An 18,371-nucleotide genomic window follows, 5' to 3' on the forward strand; every position below is an offset into this window, starting at 1 on the left:
TGCTTCAGCAGCCCAGGGTTTCACAGGTTCAGATCCTGGGCACGGACCTAGCACTGCTCATCAAGCCACACTGAGGCGGTATCCCACATAGCAGAACTAAAAGGACCTACAACTAGAATATACAACTATGTACTGGGGGGCTGTGGAGAGAAGAAGAAAAAAAAAACATAAAGATTGGCAACAGATGTTAGCTCAGGGCCAATCTTTGTTTTTTTTTTTTTTAGGAAGATTAGCCCTGAGCTAACTGCTGCCAATCCTCCTCTTTTTGCTGAGGAAGACTGGCCCTGAGCTAACATCCACGTCCATCATCCTCTACTTTATATGTGGGATGCCTACCACAGCATGGCTTGCCAAGCAGTGCCATGTCCGCACTGGGTATCCAAACCAGCAAACCCTGGGTGGCCAAAGGAAAATGTGCGAACTTAACCAGTGTGCCACCGGGCCAGCCTGAGGGCCCATCTTTAAAAAAAAAATTGCAGACTGTTCTATATAGTCAAGATATATTTTGGATATAGATTCCACAGGACTTGTTGAAGTTCTTGGGAATGAGGAAAGGAAAGGAGTCAAGCTTTCTACATTTGGTCATAATTCTTAGAGATTTAAGATTTATATAGAGAGCTATAGATTAGTGTTGCCAACAGTGCCCCTTATGGCTCCTATGTTTAACAACCACTGGGAACTGTGAGAGGATCCTCCCCATGGAATTACGCTACTCCCATTATGGCAAATGCTGCATTTGAGCAGAATAACCTTGATATTATGAAGTTACTTGCAGAAAAGCAAACAGTGCTTAGACAACACTTAAGAAAACATTTGCAGTTTCTTGTGACTCAAGAAAGAGGGATGCCTTGTAGAAACCAGCCCTGAGACATGGAGTTCAGACCCAAAACAAAATAAAACAAACATCCAAGGCTGAAGAGACCTGGAGTAATTCATATGGAGGCAAAGCCAAAGACTTCAGTGCACCGAAAAACATGAAGCAGCCAGACACAGCATGTGCACAGCTCTCACCCAGGAGGAAAGCTTCCGCCTCTATACAGCCAGAACGGGCTTTGTCTTAACTTGGCTTGTACTGGGATCAAAGAGGGTACTTGTCAAGAGGCATCAATTTTTTCCTTGCTCTGTTTCAAAAGCCGTCTTTCTGGGATCAGGGTTACGGGAAATTATGATGTTCCAAGATTTGATGGCACATCGTCTGAAATCTTTGAACAAGAAGGAGGCTTGTTACTTAGGTGTCCACTGGCTCTTAATACTTGCAATCACTGCAACATTTATTGAGTGCTTAAAACGAAGTAGGCACTGAGCACTGAGACATGATTTCACCGAAACTTCAGAACAGCTCTAGGAAGAGGTCCTACTATTACCACCACTTAAAAATAAGGAGCTAACGTGCACACAGCTAGGACTTAGCATCAGGACTCACCATCTCTAGGCCAGTGCTGCTAACCACCAAATGGAAGTAGGGAATTCTATACTACAGTCACCAAAGAAACCACTTTTAGGAAGCGGGTAATTGTAGTAATGATCCTTCCATCTCTCTTTGTTTATGGTCTGTCTCCTCCCACTAGAACGTCAGCTTCATGAAGACTTAATTTCTTTTTTCATTGCGTATCTCTAGTGTCTAGAAGTGTCTGGCATTACAGCTTCTCAACAAATAGTTCTTGATTGAATTAACGTCTCTATTCTATATCTTTGCCAAGAACTTGGCTAGAATCCTCCAATTTTTTGGTCAAGAATTTATAGGATTCATCTGAACTACAGGTGACATTGTATTCTCACCAGCATTTGCTGAGAATCAGATAGAGAAATCACATGAAATGGCATCAAGTCTTTACAAAGTATTCAGAATAGCCGTAGCCAAATGAGGCTCTAACTGCTACTAGCCAAACATGGCCTGTCCTGAAATTTACCAATAGTTTAGCATTATTTCATTTTCATTTGCCAATTGGCTTAGAGTTGAGAATGCTTAATCAGATCTATTCTCCATCCTGACCTTTCAGGAAAACGATGATTTGTAAGGATCATAGGGCTTAAAAAAACAGGATATGGATTCATATATTAGCTCTCAATTTAATTTACTTCAACAACTGTGGAGTTGTAGTTACAGAGACAATGACAGATGCTTGAGAATGATGATTTATTTTTATAAGGACAAAATCTGCCCTGTGTCTGAAACCTACCCCTCCCTCCCAGTTTTCTTATCTTTTTTTTTTTGAGGAAGATTAGCCCTGAGCTAACATCTGCCACCAATCCTCCTCTTTTTTAGCTGAGGAAGATTGGCCCTGCACTAACATCTGTGCCCATCTTCCTCTACTTTATATGTGGGACACCTGCCACAGCATGGCTTGTTAATCGGTGCATAGGTTCGCACCTGGGATCCTAACCAGCTAACCCAGGGCCACCGAAGAGGAACATGCAAACTTAACCACTGTACCACTGGGCTGGCCCCCTAGTTTTCTCATCTTTAACATGAAGCGGTCAGCCAACATTATCTCCAACAATGTTACTGTTTGATGACCTATACTTCCTAGCCTTCTTAAATAGCAGATAGAGGACATTAATTCACCTTAATTTCAATCATCATTATTCTCTAAGATGATGTATAGTTAGAATCTCATATTTCACTCTCTATTCCCAGTATTCTCCTTCACTTTTCTCACTAGTGACATATATCTACTCTTTTTTTTAATATTATTTTTTTAAATCTTTTGTGTGTGTGTGTGCTTTTTCTCCCCGAATCCCCCCAGTACATAGTTGTATATTTTAGTTGTGGGTCCTTCCAGTTGTGGCATGTGGGACGCCGCCTCAACATGGTCTGATGAGTGGTGTCATGCCCACGCCCAGGATCCGAACCGGGGAAACCCTGGGCTGCCAAAGCAGAGAGCGCGAACTTAACCACTCGGCCACATGGCTGGCCCCTATATATCTACTTTTAAGAGCACCCTTATCCTCCCTAGAATGGGATCCTTAAAGTAGCCTGAGCTAGAAAAACAAATAATCACATTTATTTGAACTATGTGTTAACTGAGAGTTAACAGCCTGGGTAACAATGCAGAATCTCCCTCATGGAATCAAGTGTAAGAGCTGTGGTTTGGAAACCCCTTTTACTGGTCTCATGGGCCCTTTTCCTAACTTCTGGAATCTAGAAGCAGTGTTCTAGAAGGCTGAAGATGATGGAAGTTTGATTTCTGATGGGTGTGTGTGCCTAAACAAAATGCAATGATATAAGAACTACCAAATTTCCTAAAGAGTCAACAAAAACAGTGAGGCTGTTGTAGGGGGTGGTAGCTGAGGCAGCTTGGAGACCTGAGTGCCAGGGATGGGGAATAGGATTTTGGTAGCAGGCTGTTGCTTCCTCTGCTCTCGATTCCACATTCCATTCAAGTGCTTGTGCAGAGAATTCCATTCTACTGAGAATATTCAGACCATGCACGAGACGCTGACCAAACAGAGCCCCAGAGAGCCAAAAATAAAGGCTTTGCTGAGGCCAGGCCAATTAACCAGAGCGATGCCACCAGCTTCTACAGGAAGTCAAACCTTTATTACTACAGGAAACATCTAAGGAGTGTGAGAGGATGTCTGAGGACCTTTCATAATCCGGGAACTTAACATCTGGAAACGCCCTTCCACATAACTTCTTTCATTCCACATTTCACCCTTGCATTCAAATTTTGCCTCCTCCACGCAGCCTTCCCTGGACTCCAACAAGAAATGAACATCTTCTTTTCTGTGTTCCAACTGCCCCCATGCAAAACTCTACAGCGGCACTTTGTATAAAATATGGAAGCCACTGTTTACACCCCTTCTTCCAGGCTGTGAGTTCCCAGAGGGGCAGGGGCCATGTCTTATTTGACATTTTGTCTCCAGCACAGAGCACACTGCTTAGCATGCTGCAGGCAATGGAGAGAGCAGGCAATGGAGCAATAACTGAAGGCTTAGAGCCAGGTCCTTAAAGCGTGGTCTCCAGACCAGCAGCAGCAGCACCACCTGGGAACTTGTTAGAAATGCAAATTCTTGGGCCCCACCCCAGATTTACTGAATCAGGGACTCTGGGGCTGGGGCCCAGAAATCTATGTTGTAACAAGCCCCCTAGGTGATCTTGACTCCTGCTAAAGTTCGAGAACCGCTACCTGAGACTTGAAGGAGAACACATTACCTTTCACCTCTGACTGCACTTCTCACATCATCTACTCCACAAACACTCACAACCATGTCATCTTCCTTCTAGAATGGGGGCTCCTAAGGTGAGAGGGGAAGTCCTATGATCTCTCTATTTCCCAAAACCCCTAGCTCAGAGTTCAGCACAGGGCAAACTCGACAAATGCTGGCTGAATGAAGGGGCATCTCTTGCAGAAATTCCCTGTGGCTGTGAATGTAACAGGCTTTCTGAAATGATGCTTCCAGCTTAATATTTCCAAAGATGAATCATGTCTGAGATACTCATTCTACTGGGAATTACCATACAGATGAATCATATTGTAATGAGAAAACCTGGCTGCCAAGGAGCCCTCTTGAAAAGAAAAAATCAAATCAGGACAAATGGATTATGTTGTGAGGCTTGTGATGCTGGGCTGTGAATTAGGCGGACAGAAGGGATTTAATGGCCTGAACTACCAGGCTCCCCGCAGCTCTAAGGAGTAACGGGTCAGTTAATGAATCACATGGGGACAAAGCCCCTGCAAGACAAAAACAAACTTTCACAAATCGCATAGACCGTGATGCCCTGGCTCAGAGGCTCAAGGGCAGCGTTCTTGCTAAGCTGTGCGCATGTGAAGCTGTGAGGGACAGAAAGTTCATGAAGTCCTGTGGCTCCAGGCTGCTGTGTGTCCACAACAGGTGGAGGGGACCAAGGCCAACCTAGAGGGCCATGTTGTTTGCTTCCTGTGCTCCAACTGAATTCCTACTCACCTCATCCCAGCTTTTAACCTCCAGCCCTCTGCCCAGCTAGAAGGGATCAGTGTTGCTGTCTGTCTTCATGGCACCCAGAGGCCCCTTCCCGCCTGGGTCATCACTTCTGCAACAACTAACACTACATTTCCTTCCTCTACTCCTTGCCTGAAGACTGCCTGAGGCTGACCTCCTGGAAGATATTGCTCTGCCCACAAAAAAACTTGTGTTTTTTTAATGGAGATTATCACAGGGTTGTTATAAACCAGGGTTAAATGAGATAAGATAGCTGTGAGTTCTTTGTCTCCAGCTACGCAGCCCTTGAGCATCCAAGTGGTCATAACAGTATCAGTGCCTGAATCTGTAGGGCTCCAAGGCCATGCCCGCTTTCCTGCAGAAGCTGAGACAACTTCCCACCCTCAAAAGCCATCACCCCCCACCCCACCTAGTTATTCGCTGTTGTTCCCAAGGCTGTGGAGCGTCTCCTACGCTCAGGAGTAAGTTTGTCCAGCCTCCTGCATAAGAACTCACGCAGAGACGTCTGCGTGTTTTCTGGTCCACAGCTCTGCAAACAGCCACACTCTGAATTCAATTTTGGGCTAGTGCACCCACAAAGGCAAGCACTTAGTACAGTGGTTGGGACATATGTGGCATTTAATAAATGGGAGCTTACTAATCCTCTTGATTAATACGGAAGTTATAGCATGAATCCTCTCTCTCACCCAAGGTCTCTTCCTCTCTCGCCCAAGGTCTCTTCCTCTCTCACTTCTCTGCTCTCTTCTTGCTTTCTAGGTTGCTCCTGGAGATGTTTTCTCCAACTTTCCTTGGGTCTCTATGGTTTCTTCACTCAATTTTTTTTCCTCCCACTTTGATATCCCCCATTTTGCTTTCTTTTTACTCTCGTCTCATTTCTTCTTGCTCTGTCCTGATCTTTCTATCTTCCTCACTCTCTCTTTGTCTTCCTTTTATTCCCACTGCCCATCTCTCTCCTCCACTCATTTCTTTTCACCTCCTTTTGATCTGGATCCTTTGAGCTTCAGTTCCAGGGGCAAAGGAAGAGGCTAGGAATAGGTGAGGAGTGTTGACTAGGAGGGTCTGTAAGCAGAGACCCTCCTCTAATCCTTAGCGGATAGTTGTTTGTCCTTACTGAATGCACTGTGTTTCTTCTACTGGAATACTTCAGTGCTTTAAATTCTTGAAAGTCTCTCCTCTGGTGGGAGCCAAGTAAATGGTCACTAGAGAGGAGCTAGGGACAGTCCTCCCCCAAACCCCAAGGAACAGGAACTTAGTAGTTGAGCCAACACTGGACCCACCCTCAGAAATAGGGCCCAATGTAAGTTAGCTTCTGGCCTGGCTAATTGAGCTGGCTGCAGGCAGGAGTACCCGCTTCAGAGCCTCATGCTACCAGTAAGACTTGAGAGCTGTTTAGAACAAGCAGCACAGACTCTCAGGTTTCATCCAAGGGTAGAATAAAGCTTAACAAGCAGTTAGTGAACACGCTTCAGGCAAAGCAAATGGAACAGGTAGTGATGGGTGAACAGAGACCACCAGGTTTCCAGGAGCCAGAGTGGTCAATGAGCTCAGACAGGCCAGGAGGACACAGAGCCTGGGAAAGGAATTTCCACCTCTAGAAGGGAAAAGGCATCAGGGGCCTGGACAGGATGGATTGTTGAGGAAGAGTATAGAACAGCAGTATAGCCCAGCCTGATGGGGAAATCCTGGAGCCTACATCCAGAGAAGAGGAGCCTCTGAGAGGGCCTAAGCAACAGCCAGGCCCCAGACAAGGGTGCAAACCCAGGGGAATCCTCTGAGAAGCTTGGACTGCTGTCCAGGGCAGACATGGACAAAGTCTCTGGCCACACTTTAATTTCTGAAGGAGAAGGAATGTAAGAATACAAATGCCTTCCTTCTTTGGACTCCAATCATTCATTCACTCAATAAATATTTACTGAATGTCTACTTTGTGCCAAACAGTGTGCCAGAATCTGGAGACAAAATGATGAATAAAACAGTTTTTGTCTCAAGAAAGTTATCAAGTATCTGGGGAGGTAGGCCAGAAAATGGGCAGTTCTATTAGAGCATGCAATTCTGCAATGGTGTGAGCACAAACTGCTTCAGGAACACAGAAGAGGTAACATCCAGACACAACCTAAAGACAACAAGAGTTAGCCGGGCAAAGGTGAGGGCAAAGTAAGATAAGACAGAGGAAAATGTTGTAAACAGAGGGAACAGCATGTGCAAAGTGGCTCCCTATGGTTGAAGCTAAGAGAGTGAGCAATGAGTCTGGGGAGAAAAGCAGCATCCTTCTGGGTCCTTACCAATGGATGCAATTCAGCCCAGAACTATTTCCTTTCTCAAATATTTTCTAAGCTAACTACCATGGAAGTACCTTCAGTACCAAAAAAAAAAAAAAAAAATAGTTTACAGCTGGAAGGTTATATCTCCTACATCTGGGGACACCCATTGCCCTACTAGGGGTATCATGCTAAATACTGAGGATGCAACATCAAACAAGACCCAGTCTTGGCTCTTAGGCATCAGTGGGATAGAGATGATCACTTCTAAGATTTCTTATAACTTGATGGTTTCTTGTTATTAACAAAAACCAACAGGAAGAGACAAACTGCCCAACATTACCTACCAGCTTGGAATAGCAAAAAGACCATCGACTTCATTCACACCCACAGTGTAACAATGAAAAAGGCATCCCACAGGGTGGGCAGCAATTTAGGACTTTTCCTGTCTACTTGAAGGTATAGAGCCAGAAAGAGACGGGAAGGTTCTGAAGGAAACATTACCTTCCTCTCTACCTTTGGAAGATGGCAGTGGAAAGGTAAGCCTTCAAGAAACTTCCAAAATATTGGGGATTACAAAAAATAAACAGGTTATGGTATTAGAATTGCACTCAAGTTCAAGGAGAAGATTCAGGGACTGTCTATCCCAAGAAAGAGAACTTCTGTCCCGTTACAGAGGCTCTCAGCTACATGTGTGTATGAGAACATACGTTCAGGGCTAGAATCATGTGAAGAGATTGAAGGTCAAAGACAACATGTGCAGAGGGCTCAGGAGTGTGGGAAAGTTATCACCTTCCATCTCAGATACCCACTCTGTAGTCACATAAGAAAGATATGGTCACTGTGAGCTGTATTCCAAAGAACTCAATGAATATCATTAAAAAAAACCTCCTAAAGTTGATCAAAACTGCAGGATACAGTCATATTAAAAAAAAAAGTTTCTAATTTACATTCCAAAAATAAGACATTTTAGGCTCTTAACATTTTGTCATTGAAAAAGCCTGTTCTGTTGTCTCTACTGAGCTTACGGTTTTTCTTGGCTATCAAAACAAAGAAGTCTTTTGTTGACAGAAACAGGCGACAGTGTTTTGGTAAAAAGATTATATACAGAATAATGGTATGAAGCTCTATTGTGTAAAAAGTAGACTTAAGAGCATTCCCTGTCTCCAGATTCTCTGGGTTTCTTGCAACAAAGTAAAATATACATGTCCTTCACTTGGTGGGAACCCTAAACAAGTGGACGCGGTCATTATTTTCTAAGAGCTTATAAAGGACACTATGCTGATATGACTATACGTAATTAAAGGCTATGTCAACAACAGTGTATATACTAACTACAGCTGTGACCAACTGCATTGGGATCAACCACTTGTAGGTGTGCCAAAGATTTCTCTCCTTTGTACGCTCCATGATCCAGTGATCCATGGTATGTTGTATTGCATGCAGCTGGAACTCATGAAATATTCCCTGAATTGATTTCACCTGGCTCTTGGCATCTGTACTTACTAGACATTATCAGTAATGTCAAAGGTGGGGGTGAACGAAGACGATGCAGCCAGCATTTGGCATATGAGTCCACCATCAGGTGGGCTAGAAGGAGGAGTGGGGTCACTGAGGTTCACTTCTGGCAGAGCAGCTAGGAGCTAAAGGAGAGATAGTGAATGTGGTGCTGAGCTGGAATAAGGGGCCTTTCAATGGGCCACTCCTCTTTGTAAATCCCAGTCATTTCTGCAGCTTCTTCTTGGGCATCAATGGGAGCTTTTGCAGGAGGAAGTGAGGGTTCAACTGGAGAGTTCTATCATCCATGGCCCAAAAGTCAGGCCACCTTTTGTTCATGGAGAAGCTTACCACCTGTGCTGTTTCTTCTCTCAAAGTCTTGTGCCTTCACTACAACCCCGACCATGTGGCCGTTCACTTAATGTGCGTGAAGGAAAGAGGAAGGGAGCTCTACTTGTGCTCTTGGTGGGAGGAGAAGCAGCACATATGGGGACCTTGCATGGGGCCACACTGATGAACAGGTCACAGACGATTCTCTCAACTCTTGCTTATTTGTGATCTGGTAATGACCATGATGTGTTACAAAATAGGAGGCAGAGGCAGTGGGAATGGAGAGGGAACAGGCTCTGAAAAACAGGCTCTATATGAAAAAGAGGCATGATAGTTCTTTCTTTTCTTTTGATGTCCTCCCTCCAAATTGCTCCTTTTCAACTCTTTACCTTGCAGCCATGGAGAAGCAAACGCAATCTCTTTTAGGAGGTAGAGCATATTCTGTTAGGAAGGAGGGCATGGCTGTCCCTGCGTGGGCTAATTCTGGCTTCCATCAGTCCGCTCCAACAGGTTTCATCATCAGCCCTTCCATGTTTTGCCCTCTGCATATTCCTAAGAATTCTTAAGACAGACTTGGCAACCTTTTCCTATCGAAGTCATGGATCCTTTCACCATTTCCAAAATCAGAGGCCACACACAAAAAGTTAAAAAGAAAATCATAGCATTATTTTCAGACACAAAACATAGAAAATCAGAAAAGTCAAGAGCTGTATGTATAGCAAAAGTGAGGATAAATGAGATCGACATGGTGAGCAGCTAAGGAACTAAGGTGTGTGTGGGTGGGGAGGAATTTGGGGAGGAGAAAATCACAGAAAGATAAAATTTTGAAGCTAGACATGGAAAGAGGGAGGCAGGGGCAGGAGGAAGAGAAGTGAGGACAGTGTCTGAGATGAGTGTGCTCCGGAGACCTGCTGTTTGCCCTGGTTTTGGATATCAGAACAATTATCGCCCTTCCTCCCTACCCTGTGAAGTGCTCACTGAGCAATCAATGACTCACCCCTGCTTCATTGAGTGTCTCTTACATGACCAGGGATGGTTGAAAGGAAGGGAAAGTTAACTAATAGGACAAGACAGGAGATAATAAGTGAGAAGAGAGAGGTTCAGGCAACTGGGAACAGCTGACTTCACTGGATGTGAGCAGCTACCGTGTGCCTGGAATCATGCAACAGCAAAAAATCAGGGTGTAGCAGAACTAACCTATTGCGAGGTCTGGAGATGAATAAATAAGGAAAGAATAGCGGTGCTGTGAACTCTCATCTGGGGTATTGTGGAGATCATAACAGCAAGCAAAGCTACCTATAAGTGAGGTGCTGTGAGGCTTGGTGTAAAAATCCAAAAATGACAGGAAGTCAGACCAGGGAGAGATCATGGAAAGGCCTCCCTGAACGAACTAAGCCCTGAGCTGGACAAAGCTGGGCTAGAAGGTTGAGGGGAATGTGTTCCCGGGGATGAAAAGTTACTGGCTCTGAAGTGCAGGTTCCGACTGGAGATCAGACTGTCAGCCTGAGATGCCAGATGTTCTTCCTTCTCTGCCCGTTAGCCATGTTACTGTCCGTCCCTGTCTGTCTCAGCGGTGAGACAGGCTGGAAGGGAAAGGCTGGGAAACTCAACTTGCTCCACCTTTGGGGAGAGTAGGGGTCAAAGGAGAACAATCTTGTCCTTCCCCTTTGGAGGGTTTGCCTTTCAGTCCAGGAGGCTTGACACCAAATTTCCTGAGCATTCTGGGCTCGGGGAGTCCCCTGGGCTGGGACTTTGCCATCAAGGCAAGGAATTTAAGGTTCTAGAGCAGGTTCTATGGAGGCCCTGCAGTTCCCACAGGTCATTGTGGCTTCTCTTTTGGTGGCTGCTCCCCAGTGGCCAGGTCACAGGGCCAGATGGGTGAGCAAGTCCTGTCGTGTGCCCATCCATACACCAGGTGAGATGCAGGGGACAGGATGGTGCTCCAGACAATATACTCACAGCTTCTTTTAAATAGACCCAGAGATCCCCCCATGCAGACACACATGCCTGTGCCTTGAGAAGACTGAACATGGCCTTCTTACACCTTGCTTTGAGTCAATCATCTTCAATGGTGCCCACCCACTGCATCTTGAGATGCAGTCATGAGGGCATCTCAGTAACCTCTCCCTGTCCATCTTTCTGGCCTCAGCCTCAATTATTACCCTATAGGGACCCACGGCTCCTGCCAAACCAAGCTGCTTACTATCCATCCCCTTAGCACACCCAAGCTTTCCTGCCATAGCATCACCCCAGATGCCTTTATCATCATATTCCTATCAGAATCCTACCTGCTCCTTAAGGCAGTCTTAATGTCACTACTTGACCAGTATATGACCTTGGGTCAGTTACCTTCTCTGTACCTCAGTTCACTGTGATAAAATGGAGATAACTGTGTGGTGATTAAGTGACCTAGTACAGGTAAGCACTTAGAGCAGTGCCTGGGACACAGTGAGGTCCATGAAACATCTTGTCTTTTTCTCACCCACTGGATGTACCAGGACATCTGCATGGCTTCAGCCCATCTTCTCCTCTGAACACTTAGGTGCTATCTGAAATAGAGGTGATAATTACATGCCTCCAAGCAGGATTTACTTTATTGTGCTCTCAGCTATTGTCCCCATTTTAAACTCTGTCGATTTTGAAAGGACTAGGTGTACAGCACTAGTTTCTTCTCTGCTGTTTCTAACTCACTGATTCAGTGTTAAGTCCTCCCAGAAAAGGACAACCTTGGCTTTTTTTTTTAACAGCAACTTTATTGAGATGTAACTCACATACCATACAATTCACCCATTTGACGTACAGTCATGCCTTGCTTAATGACAGGGATATGTTCTGAGAAATGCATCATCAGGTGATTTTGTCGTTGTGCAAACATTATAGAGTGTACTTACACAAACCTAGACGGTACAGCCTGCTGCACTAAGCTATATGGTACCAATCTTATGGGACCACCGTCGTGCATGCAGTCTGTTGTTGACTGAAATGTCACTATGCAGCACATGACTGTAAACAAGTCAATGTTTTTTGGTATATTCACAGTTGCATAATCATCACTATAGTCAATTTTGGATCATTTTCATTACCCCAAAAAGAAGCCCTATTCCCATTAGCAGCCACTCCCCGTTTACCCCCAACTTCCCCAGGCCTACGCAACCATTAACCTACTTTCTATGTCTATAGATTTGCCTAGTGGGGACATTTCATAGAATCCCCTGGCTTTTTAAAGCGGCCAAACTCTTCATCATTAACCTATTTCCCCAGAATACCCAGCCATAGGACACGGCACATATGTCCTGTTGAATGAAAACCAAAACATGAGTTCCATCAAGTTAAACATTTATTTTTGTCACATTTCATCTTTGGATTTTGATTTTCCAAAACAAGTCTGGGAAATCGACCAGGAGCAGGGTTGTGTTTTTGTCTTTCTAAGGCACAGAAAAGCTCTGTTGAGACTCCTCAAAGTGAAATTCTAGTGCAGAGGTTCTCAAACCTGGCTGTAGCTTAGTGTCACCTGGGGAACAGAAAGTACGGAGCATGAGACTGCCCCTCCCCACCCCACCTCCAAGGTTCTGATTTATCAGTCCAGGATGGGCCCTGTCAGTATCTTTTAAATGTTCCCCAATTTTAAATATGATTCCGTGAACGGCCAGGGTTGAGAACTTTTGTTCCAATGGAAACAATCATTCTAAGCAAGAATAATTTTTGAATTCCAGCCATCCTCAGCATGATACACAGCCAAAGTTTTCAACTCTGTCTTCAGGGAAATGAATCTCTGAATTTTTAAGAAAGCAATAAAAACCAGAAAATTCATTTCACAGAAATTTTCTTTAAAGCCAATATTACTATTAGATTGAACCATATGAAATTGCTGATATTTGACTGTTTTGAACTATAAACGGAAATTTCACATCATTCAAACCAATTGAATGCATTTATCTCATGAAATAGAAAATACATATAATACTCAGTCTGAATCACCATCTTACTTAATCCACCTATTCATCTTCCTTGTGCTTCACACACTTTTTATAAAGATTTCAAGCCTTATTAAATATATATTTCCAGTAGAGGAGGAAAAATAAATTAGCCATTAAGGAAGACAAAAGCATGAAAATTCATAAACAGATAAAACAAACACCAACTTTATAGACAACTTTCACTTTTTGCCACACATCATTTCTGGAAAGCATGTCATAAAGTAGACTGTTATAAAGCAAGTTATATTTTCCCATAGAAAAAAAATTTATGATTAGGGATTGTGTTCCTGACTAGACATCATATAAATCAGAGATATGATCATCAACAGGTCATGAAAGCCAAGATGCAATAGCTATAAACCTCTATAAACATTTAAAATAATAAATTTATTATTCAAGCACCATAAAATGCCAAAATTATATTTTACCCATTGACCATTATACTGTCATTTTGAAAGGTAATTTAACACTACTCATCAAAATTCAAAAGGGGACATTCTTTGGTTCACTTCTGGTGATCAGTTTTCTATAGGAAAACTGGCTCTGTCTCTTTCTCGCCTTACAAGACCACGTACAAATGTCTCAGTCTAGACCTCATACCCTGCACACTCTCACTTCCAACTGGGCAGTGTCCTCAGGGCTCTCTCCCATCCCTCCACCTCCTCATCTGAGGCTCTGCTCCTTCTACTTGCAAGCTGTATGCTGCCCCATGATCTGAGGACAATCCTGTTCGAAGTCAAGAGAAATTTAAGGAGCTTTAGTTCCCTGGTGCAGCCTCCACAATGTCTAGTCAAGTGCATTTCTGCTCTCGTTCCGCTCTCAGTCTTGGAAGTTGGGTTTCCACTGCCTTCCTGTAACCAGAACTGCTCATATCTCAGTCCTTCTGAGCTTTGTTACCTGCCAGACTTGTTCCTCACTCCACCTCTGCCTGCAAGGGGCTGAAGTCCTCTCTTTGAATACCACCCTGTCACTGGAAGGAATCCTGCTACCTACTGACACACTTTTTCTGATGGCAAACACCTCTCTGACAAACAAGTGTTTCATGAATGAATGAATTCCTAGATTTCTCCATTACTGTGCACAACTGAACAGACAATGCTACCTCTTGGTAGGTCTCCCTGAGCCCGGTGGCCCTTGGACTGCTGGTTACCATGGCTTCTTTGTGAAAGCCATGTGCTCACTGGGAACACCAGCTCTGCCTTCCTGGCTGTGCTGGCACCTGCCTCCCCTTGGAAGGGTCTCCAGGACCCCTCCCCACTCTCTCCCTTCTTCCTTATCACACTGACCTAAGGCCTTACAAGCTCCAGGCACAACTCGGTCACCAAAACCCTCCAGATTAATCTCCTGACATTCTCTTTCCTGCTCCCCATCTCTCTGGTCTCTCATGCACTGCACGGGAGAGTGGGCTTTTGGGAAAGTATCAGCATATGATTCTAGAACAGAGATTGTCAACCAGAGGCCATTTTGCCCCCGAGGGGACATCTGGCAATTGGTGGAGACATTCTGGGTGACACATTTGAGGACATGCTGCTGGCATCTAATGGGTAGGGGCCAATGGGCAGCTCCCACAATAATTATTCAACCCCAAACTGGCTGAGGATGAGAAACACTGTTCTAGAGAAATCAAAGAAACCTTCTGCAGCACTACAAGACAAATCAAACTGAAAATTACCAACACAGAAGCATAATGCTTCTGTTTTCAGTAAAAAAAAATTTCCCTCCAAATATCAAAATTCATGCTCATTATGGAAAAATGAGAAAATAAAGAGAAGAGAAAGATCACACATGATACCAACATCATTATATATTTTTACATAGTTGTGATCATATTATATACAATTTATAGTCTGCTTTTCCTACATAACATGACAATCAAGCTTTCTCCCATATTAAAAGTCATTACTTGTTATGTGAGAGCTACCCCATGATCAAACCACAGTGTAATTAACCATTCTCTTCTTAGTGTAAATTTAAGTTGTTTCCAGATTTTCGCTATCATAAAAGCTGTTGTGATGTACATATTTGTGCATAAAAACTTTTCCACATGGCCAGTTATTTCCTAGACAAACCTTAGAAAGGGTCTATACTCCTGACATAATTCTTGAAAGGCAAATAGGATTTGCCAAGGGATTCTAACATGAAAACTCATGTGACATACTCCAAACCCACAACTTAAAGTGTCTCCATTTAGGGAACATCAAAGGAGCCAGAAAAATAAAAAAATCCATCCCAGAACTTTCTGAATAGAGTGCGGCAGTGGATCATGAGAACAAGAATAAAAGGTCTTGTGATTTTTGGCACAGGGAGACATAACTAATATGCCCTTAAGACGGCAGGATTTGCAGGTTACAGAGGCAAAATGATTTTGATTAGAATGTCTTTCTTAGAAGAATAATGCCATTTTCTGTTCATTAAAGCAGTTTGGCTACTTTTGTTATTTTTTAGTCATATTTTCTTTTTATCTCAGGTATTTATTTAGGCCTTTGGGAGAGCAATAATTTTGACAAACATCTCGACAGCTGTTTGTTGGTATAAATTCAGAACATTTTGAAACAAGAATAGGTCAAAGGCAAAATTTTTTTTCATTAACACTCAAACCGTTTTCCTAAGTTTTAGCAGCTGATTACAGTATGGCTAGAGAGAAGTAAAAGCTAGACTCTCACTTTCTTCCTGCTGCCAGATTCAAGGGGAAATCTACAAGTATATATAAATCAAAGCAAAACAGCATGTTTTGATGCATAAACTCTACAATGGCAGGGAACAGTAAGAAGATGGGAATCAGAGGACCTGGGTTTCTACTTCTCTATGCCACTAGCAAGCCCCTGGCTTTGCCACTGATATTTGAAGCACTCAATTTCAAAAAAGACTGTCAAATACGAAACAGCATATGTGAAGTGCTTTTGTAGATACAGTGCACTTCTCTAAATTCAGTAAGAGTACAAAGAGAGTTGTTATTGTGTATTCCTGTGTATCATGTACTGTCCTTTATGATATCAACCCAAGTATGGTCAAGGACAGAAAGGTCAGTACTGATCACGTGAGCCATGGGACTAGAAAGAAGCAGGCAGACGTCTGGGTGGGGCATTGGTGATTCAGAAGACCGTACCCCGGCAGGAATCAAAAGTCCCTCCCAAGTCACAGGTCTGGGAATCGGAAGTTAGCAATGATGGTGCGAGACACAAAAACAACAGAACGTCAGCAGAAACTACAGCCACCATTTATTGAGGATTTACCACGTTGTAGCCACTCTGCTAAGTGTTTTACTTGCATGATCTCAGTCAATCTTCATAACCGTCCAACAGGAGTTGCTACAGAAACAGACGAGACCGAGGCTTAGAGAGAGGTTCAGAGTAATATAAAATCTTACAGATGCAAAACAGCCAGGAAGAGATTTCAATCCCTGTTTTCTGACTCAGAGCCCAAGGGAAAGCCCAGGCACGAGTAGGAGTTAAATAAAAAGCTCAGTGACAGCCCTGGGAAGAGAGAACCTATGGGCCAGGCTGAGGCTCCCAGCTCTGAGAAGCTCAGACTTCGCCCGAGGCAGGGTGGGGTGGGGGTCAGGAGGTCTTACAAGTGGACTGGGATTGTCCTTCCACTAACAGGGAACAGTTCTTGCTGCTGCACTTGCCCTCTCTTCCCCTCCCTCCCCCATGATGAGGGTCAGGAATGGACAAGGAGGCTTGCAGGCTCTAGCCTGTACTACGGAAGTCAGAGGAGCCACGGGGCAGCCTTGCTCCACAGGTAAACTGCCACAGTGGGTTAGACATGCAGTCCGTTCAGCCCAGGACTCGTCTCCAACAGTGAAATCAAACAACTAATGCAATGGTTTGTAGACATTTTTTTTCTTTTAATAACAAAAAATTGTTTTCAAGAGAAATCTCATGTGAAAGCCCAGAACTTACAAGAGATAAGAAGTAGAGAGATTCTGGTTTAAAGAAAGGTGAAGGAAGACCAGAATGCACACCCCCCCAATACCTTCATGGACCCTAGGGCTGGGTAGGCATGGTTAAGTCACCTGACATCAACAGGAATGGCTAAGGACCCTAAGTATCCTACCTCTCCTTAGAAATCCAGGGGCAATCCATTATCATGCAGTTTTCTAAAACCTTAAAAATCTAAGTTTTCCATCTGCACCACACTTTTGGCTACAAAGTCCACTATTTACGAGCCACTTTCAGAAGTACTTTACTTTTGTCCTAGATTTGCTCTGCTCTAACTTCAAGGGGTCTCTTCTCCGTAGTAGTTACATTAGAACTATTTATGACATTAGCTACTTTGTTCGCATCCTCCTCCTCTTTCCAGACAGAACATTCCTAATCTGTTTAGTCTGTTCTCACTGGAGGATTAAATGGAATAATGTATGTAAAGTACCAAGCAAAAGAGGTGGCACAAAGGAGAGGTTCAGCCAGCACGACGCCTCTGTCCTTCCCTTTCCGTCTCCTTCAGCATCGAACAGGCTCTTCTCTCCTTTGCCTTCCATTGTAACCCCTTGTTCCTTTCTTAATCACACTCATTTGCTGCGCCCAAATAAGAGGGACAAGATGATGGGGTCTTTTTACCAATATAGGCAAACACCAATACTGCAAGAAGATGAGCATCAACCCCAACCAGCACCAAGAAAAGCATCATCACAGCCAGGAACACAGAGTTCACTCTTCTCAAAGTAGCCTCCAGGTGCCCTTGACAAGAAACCTTGGCCTGAATGAGGCTCTCCATTATGTTTTTGCATAACTGAGGGAGGGGAGAGAGAGTGAGAGAAAGAGAGAGAAAGGCACAAGTGAGTGAACAGGGGGGATGTGATATAGCCAAGCAACGTGGGAAGAAGAAATAAGTTTCCTCTGTAGAAAGAGAAGCATGAGAAGCAGACAACACGCGCTTCTCTGGGACGGTCAGGAAGGGAGCTAGTGTTCACTTCCTGAACTTGTACACAAAGGAAAAGAAAATCCCAGGGAATTCAAGACACTACTGGCAGGAGGATAAGTGGGTACGACATTTTGAGAGGACTATTTATCAACATTCATCACAGTTTTAAGTGTATATACCCTAAGATTCAGCAATCCCATTTTTAGGAATCTAAACTTATAGAAATATTAACATTGTACAGAGAGAGATGTACAGTGATGTTCCCTCCAGTGCTGTTTCTGAGGGAACCGCCTAAGTGTTCAAGAGCAGGGACTGATCAAATATATTATGGTGTATCTATACAGTGGAACACTAGGCAACAGTGAAAAAGAATGAGCTGGCGATACATATACTAACATGAAAAGATCTCAAAAATACAGTAAGTGGAAAAGGCAAGCTGTAATATGTATAATATGAGCCAATTTTTGTTTTAAAATTATATAAATATTCATGAAAACATAAGAAAACCATATAGAAGGATTTA

At 43.7% G+C, this 18,371-nt stretch overlaps 1 protein-coding gene across 9 annotated transcripts in view; it reads right to left on the reverse strand.

The window, feature by feature from the left end:
* The window catches only part of PLCE1 (phospholipase C epsilon 1), a 294,616-nt gene that overhangs the window by 170,858 nt on the left and 105,387 nt on the right, over positions 1–18,371 (reverse strand). The gene's annotated exons all lie outside the window — the stretch shown is intronic.

Source organism: Equus przewalskii, chromosome 1 (assembly GCF_037783145.1).
Source record: "Equus przewalskii isolate Varuska chromosome 1, EquPr2, whole genome shotgun sequence".
In the NCBI taxonomy this organism is placed as follows: Eukaryota; Metazoa; Chordata; class Mammalia; order Perissodactyla; family Equidae; genus Equus; species Equus przewalskii.